General features: G+C 44.3%; 1 protein-coding gene across 1 annotated transcript in view; it reads right to left on the bottom strand.

Moving 5' to 3' along the window:
- Window positions 1-6,511, bottom strand: part of Cldn14 (claudin 14) — an 80,733-nt gene extending 74,222 nt beyond the window's left edge. Inside the window, exon 1 of the mRNA XM_028752520.1 lies at window positions 6,192-6,511. The gene's annotated coding sequence lies outside the window, so the exon portion shown is untranslated. The remainder of the gene's footprint in view (window positions 1-6,191) is intronic.
- Between the last annotated feature and the right edge of the window lie 261 nt (window positions 6,512-6,772).

Raw genomic sequence — 6,772 nt, 5'->3', positions numbered from 1 at the left:
TCTCTCTCTCTCTCTCTCTCTCTCTCTCTCTCTCTCTCTCTCTCTCTCCCCAGAGAGTATAGGAAATAAAATTTGGGTTTTTGTTTGTTCATTTATTTGTTTTTTATCTTATTTTACATGTATGAGTGTTTTGCCTGAATATATATCTATGTACCACTTGTGTGCCTCTTGCCCATGAAGGCCAGAAGAGGGCGTTGGATCCTGTAGATCCCCTGGAATTGGAGTTACAGATGGTTGTGAGCCAGCGTGTGATTGCTGGGAATTGAACCCAGGTCATCTGGAAGAACAGTCAGTGCTCTTAACCACTGAGCCATCTCTCCAGCTCTAGATTCATTTTAAAAGCAAAACAGCAAAACAAAACCAAATGTTTTGAAAACCTGTGATCAAAATTATGGGCTCTGATAGCTGGAATTCTGACTTAAATCTTGACTTTACTACTAAGTAAAGGTGGTCTGGCAAATTATTAATTTAAGCCTCCATTTCATTGTTGTAAAACAGGTCTAAGGCGGATCCTAACTGCACAATTCAATCCTTGGATGAGCTGAGAAACCAATACATGAACATCGCCAGACTCGGGTTTTTTGGCCCCCAAATCGATCACTGTGTCTAACCTTGTCCCCTCCCTGTTCAAAGGAGGATGGCGCGTACCAAAGATGATTAGAGGCTCTCAGGACAGCGTCTGCTACGTCTGCGTGGAGTTACGCTGTGGGAGCTGAGAAGTGGAAGATCCAGGTGCTACAGTTTGGAAGGTGTACACACAGGGATGGGAATTAGAAACAGACAGTTTGGTGGATCACGTAAGTCTGGCGCCAAGAGCATCTACACGGACGGCATCTACACATTACGTGTGGATGTCTAAGTCTACGGCTTTTCGAACTTGCAGTTAGGATGGATGGCTTGTTTCACAGGCTTTTTCTACTCTATAATCCACTCCATCAAAGCCATCATGAAATTAAACCTTTAGAAGAAAAGATACGTTGGTGCTGTCAAAACTAGAACTCTTGTTTTGTTTGTTAATTTATCTTAAATTACACATTTGTTCAAGGAAAACTCTATACATGTATGACTAGATTGCTGAATTACATGAACTTTGCAAGGTTGTACTACAGAAAGCCAAAAATCAGATACCTTCTGTTGCTGTTATAAAACACCATGACCAAAGGCAACTGACTTACAGAAGGGAAAGTCTGTTTGGGCTCCAGAGGTGTAAGCATCTGTCGTGGCGGGAAGAGACAGGCAGGGCAGCAGGAAGCCGAGCATTCACAAAGCTGGGTGAACAGGAGTGGGGAGGACTAGAAACACTCAAAGCCCCTCAGTGGCTTCCTTCCTTCAGCAAGGATCTACCTCTCAACAACCCACCCCAACCCTACCAACTAGGGATCACGTGTTCATGACTTTGGGGGACAGTTCTCACTCAAACCACCACAAATTATATTTCATGTGCTTATAACAAATATTTAAAAGGCTTTAATTAATTTTTGCTTTTTTTTTTTCAAAACAGGGTTTCTCTTTGTGTAACTCTGGCTGTCCTGGAGCTTGCTCTGCAGACCAGGCTGGCCTGGAACTCACAGAGATCTTCCTGACTCTGCCTCCTGAGTGCTGAGGTTAAAGGCTTGTGACAGCTCAACCCACAGTTTAAAAAATTCTTCTTTTCTCTCTCTCTTTCTTCCTTCCTTCCTTCCTTCCTTTCTTTCTTTCTTTCTTTCTTTCTTTCTTTCTTTCTTTCTTTCTCTCTTCCTTCCTTCCTTCCTTTTCTTCTTTTTGAGACAAGGTTTCTCTGTGTAGCCCTGGCTATCATGGAACTTTCTCAGCAGAGGATGCTGGCCTTGAGCTCAGAGATTCATCTGTCTCTGCTTCCTGGGTGCTGAGATTAAGGTTGTGTACCACGACATCCAGTTCTTTAAAAAATCAATACTATTCTACAATAACATTACAAACTTAAAATAACTCGGAATAAATGTAATTAAGTACATATACGATACATTGTCTAGGTAGCTTTTCTTGTCAACCTGACACAGCCCAGTATCATCTGAGTAAAAAACCTTGACTGAAGAGTTGCCCACATCAGATTGGACTGTGGGCATATCTGTGGGTAAATGTTATGATTATTGATTGATTCAGTAGTGTCCAGCCCACTGTGGGCAGCACTTTCCCTAGGCAGATGATCTTGGGATGTATATCAAAGCTAGCTAAGTGTAAGTCTGCCAGAAAGTAAGGCAGAGAGCAAGCCAGTGAGCATCATTCCTTCATTGTCTCTGCTCCAGGTTCCTGCCCTGACCTCCCTTAATGATGGACTGTGATCTCAAAATGTACGGCAAAGGTATCCTTTTCTCCCCAAGGTGCTTTTCAGTAGTATGTTTTATCACAGCAACAGAAAGTACATTAGAATAATCTCTCTATAAAAACTCTAAGGTATATCTGAGAAAAATTAAAGAGACATATGGAAATGGAGGAATATAGTATGCTCATTGCCCAGAAGGAACAATGTTTTAAGTCAGTTATATTCTATAGATATATGTATTTATTCTATAGAAAGTGTGTAAAAATCCCAGCAAGTAAATGTCTTTAAGAGAAGTTAAATTAAAGCTGATCTTAATCTATGCATAGAAACACAAAAGATTTAAAAATACTGCAGTAGTCACGTTTCTGTTATGATAAAAGGTCATGAGCAAAGGCAACTTATGGGAGAATTTATTTTGGCTTATGGTGCCTGAGAGATAAGAGTCCACTGTGGCCTTAGAGGCAATGACAGCAAGTATCAAGGAAGGCAGCCAGAGCCGCAGCTGAGAGCTCACACTCGCAGTTATACAGCCGAGCAGGGAGAGCAACCCGGAAGCACTGAAGGATTTAAACTGGTGGTCCTCCAGCCTATGGGGTGTGGCCCTCCGGGAGCTGAAGGACACTCTCACACTGGTTACATATCAGAGATCCTACATATCAGATATTTACTTTACACTTCACAACAGTAGCAAAATTCCAGTTATAAAGTAGCAATGAAATAAGTTTATGGTGGGGGTCACCACAGCATGTGAAAATGTGTTAAAGGGCCACAGCGTTAGGAAGGTTGAGAAGCTGCTGATTTGAACTCTCAACGCCACCTTTAATGACCCATTTCCTCCCCAGATGGCTCTACCACCTGGGAACCAAGTATTGAGATACCTGAGTCTGTGGAGGACTTCTCATTCAAACGACCACAGATATCAAAAATGATTTTGAAAAAGAAACATAACTTCAGAGAATTTATATAACTCACAATATAACAGTCTAACAGTCAACATCAACCAGATTCAACAAAGCTTGACCAGCACACAGCTGGAATATGTACAAAAGTATCCAGGTCATTCATGGTGAAAAGGGAGTCTTTGTCATATGTGTTGCTAAAACTGGAAATACAATCACGGTACAATGGAATATTCTTCTGTACCGAAGAGAAATGGATCTGAGAACCTCTGACCACACAGGCAAACCTCGAGTTCAATGTATCAAGCAACAGAGTTCAATGTATCAAGCAACAGAGCGCAAACCCTGCAATGCACTGCAGGTAGCTCATTCCATTACAAGAACGATAAACAAAGACAAAGGAAACAAAGAAACCAGAAAGGGTTGAGGCTGGAGGTTTGAGGGAGCTTCCGGGCATGTTGTAGATCCATCTGTGTTTGCTCTGAGTGACAGCTACCAAAGTGTATGGAATTCCAAGCTGTACCATATGCCTGTCAATTGTGCATCGCATTTATAATAATTATACCCAGATTTAAAAGCTTATTAAGAAATGAAAACATGTTAAGGAAAGAAATGACTACATCCTTTCATGGTTCCCAGGGACAGACTTGACTGGGGCAGGGAGGGAATGAGGCAAAAGACAAAGGCAGACAGATGCAAAAAATCCGTGGTTGGGCAGTCTGGGATCTCAGCTGGAGAATGGAGTTTTACAGCCGACAATTTAAAAGTGCGCCCCTGTATCCTTATCTCTTTCTTCACATCTGTTTCTTCCTTTCTCTATATCCCTTTCTGCTTCCTCCTTTCACCTGTTTCAGAAGCACGCTTATCCTGGGGCGTTCCTCATGTAACCAATGAGACTTCCCTGTAGCCAGTGTCTACACTGCGGTCCTTGGTTAGACACTATTTTCTATGTCTACACACAGCTTCCAGGGACTTACTCCGACTGAAGGTGGTTAGGAAATAAAGAAAAAACAGACAGACAGGCGGGCAGACTGACGGACAGATTGACAGAAACAGCGCTGAGGTTGGATGAACTGGGCTCTCAGATGGGGATACCTTAGCGCTCTAGAAGTTTAAAGTGCTTATTATACGGAGTAGAACAGAAAAGCAGGGTTGTTACATACAGATAAACAAGGAGGCAGGGTATCAGGGAGAGCGGCTGAGCTAATCTTGGTAGAGACAGCCTCTTTATTGGAGCATCCTTCAGGCTATAAACATCCAGCGAGGGGAAGCTATGGAGACATGCTTTGCACACACTACCAACGTCCACACACTAAAGAAGGGCTTGCCCTTCCCTGTGAACCTTGCCCCCTGGGGAGAAGGTGGAGCCATTTCTCTGTGGTCTGAGGCTCTGGGGTGCCCTGGCCACGCCCATACCGACAACGCACATTCATCAGGACTTCACTTCCTCTATTCCCTATAGGAAATGTTTGATCCCAGGTTACCGCGGTTTTTGCAATCTGAGTTCATGTGTGTGATGGTGTGGATTGTGCTGAACGACTTGTTGGATTGTAGTTCTCCCTGAGATTCTTAGAATTCTGTTCTTGAGAAACTTTTCACAAACAAAAGCACAACAGGACGCTTTATGCTGTCTGTGGCAGAGAAGTTTCCCCATGCAAAGAAGCCATCTTCTCCACCTAACCGAGCGACTAAGCTTCGGACTAAATCTTTTTTTTTAAATTTTCATTCCCATAAATCTCCTAAGGACAGGTAGTGGAATCCTTTAAAACAGTGACCCAGTTCCCAAAGTCCCACTTCCCCCTTTCACGCCCCTCCCCGATGACCCGTAGTTTCTGGTAGAGGCAGTTTAAAGAAAGTCAGATTTAGAGCAAAACAGAAGAAAATAGGGTGACATCTCTGGCTTATCTCCTTAAGCAATTTTATCCCCCAGGGAACTGTATTTCTACTTCTGCAATGACTCTGGAGATGGTGATGTTTCAGGCTGCAGAGTCTCCTCACGTGCAGCTGCAGGACCCTGGTCTGCTTTTCTGTGTCCCTCAGTCCTAACTTACCCCTATGCTTAGCCATACAGAGAACATGAATGTGTCCTTTGCTAAATGCCAGTTCCTACCTCACGTTGCCTATCTATACCTTCTAACTTCATCTCTACATCTGTGAGGTGAGGACTGACTTGTCTCCCTTTTACAGGTGAGGGAGTGGAGAGGCAAAGGAGGTTAAATAACTTGGCACTAGGACTGGAATTCAGATAGTGCGGTCTCCGGAACCCTTATTCTTGGTCATGGTCCTATACAATTTCAGCCACTCTGCTGGGGTCGTGTTTGTTAACAGAGGCGGCCCTGGGATTGAAGGCCTTGCTCACAGGGAACCTAAGCAACGCTCCTAGTGTAGACATTCTCAAATGCAAGTCACATTGGCTTATGGATCGAATTTATGGTAAGCCTCTGGGTTTTTACCTGGTTTTAATTCCTGCCTGGAGACAGAAGCTGCCTTGCTGCTGGGTTACAAATAAGTTCACCCCCTTTCCAGTGAGGTAACCCTCAGATGAGTCTGTGCAACTCCTCAGTGGAGATTACGGTGAGAATCCCATGACTCTTAGTCACATCAGGTTTTCTGTTTCCTTTGGGACCCATCTGGCCAGCAACCCCGATGAAAGCAAAGCCCATATAACCCAAAGTAAATCTTCTGTCTCCATGTTTTCAGTGTCCAAAGCTACGCCATCCCTTGTCACCAACTCGATGAGGAAAATCTATTTTTCTGGCATTCCCTTGAGCTTGGATGGATACACTAATGGCCCATAGGTTCTAGGTACCCACAATCACTTACTAAAGCAAATCAGTGAATTGGTCATTGGTTTGACCTACTTCACTGAGACACTGGGTTTCCCTTCCTTTTCTCCTTCTGTGTCTTTCCTCTCTTACCTCTTTCTTCATTCCACTGCCTCACCTACAATTTGGAATGTCTGAGAGGGAGAGAGACACAAACATCCAAACAACATCAGAGATGGCACTCACAGTGTCGACGTGTCCCCCTCCGGGTCCAGAACTGTATCCAGGTGCCTGTTTGGAGCTCCTCTTGAACATCTTATGGGGCTTCTTGCCCAGGTGCCCCTGGCTCCTGCTTTTGCCTGGCAGTTTGTGTGCACCACTGGGCAACTTCCCTAGCTCACCTTCCCCACCAATCAGATCCACCTGGCTTTCCACTGGGCCCTCTCCTTCCCAAGGCTGCTAGACACTCTGCTGGTACGCAAGATGCTCAGGCTTACACAGTCCCCGCCTGAGGCACACCTAGTTTCAGCTATCAACGCTGCCCTTTCAGAACATGCCATTCTGACTCTGTCCTCTTTAAAAGGGGCCAGTGTCTCGCTCAGGCCGACTCACAGAGTCTCTGTTCTCTTAACAAAAGGCCAATCAAATTCTGAGAGTCTTTCCCTGACGTCTCTGCAGCTCGAATGACCTGTTTTCTTAGGCCTCATTGTTGTCAGTCACCGCTGGTGACACTTGGTGTTCAAATTCAGAAGAAAGCTCAGATTGAGAGCAGTGCTAAGAAACGGGAAAATATCCAGAGGAAAATGAAGGAGGTGAGGAGGTTCCGG

Source organism: Grammomys surdaster, unplaced genomic scaffold (assembly GCF_004785775.1).
Source record: "Grammomys surdaster isolate TR1022 unplaced genomic scaffold, NIH_TR_1.0 125925, whole genome shotgun sequence".
NCBI classification, from domain to species: Eukaryota; Metazoa; Chordata; class Mammalia; order Rodentia; family Muridae; genus Grammomys; species Grammomys surdaster.
Note: the sequence above shows the minus strand (reverse complement) of the source record. Positions and strands in the feature narration are given on the sequence as shown.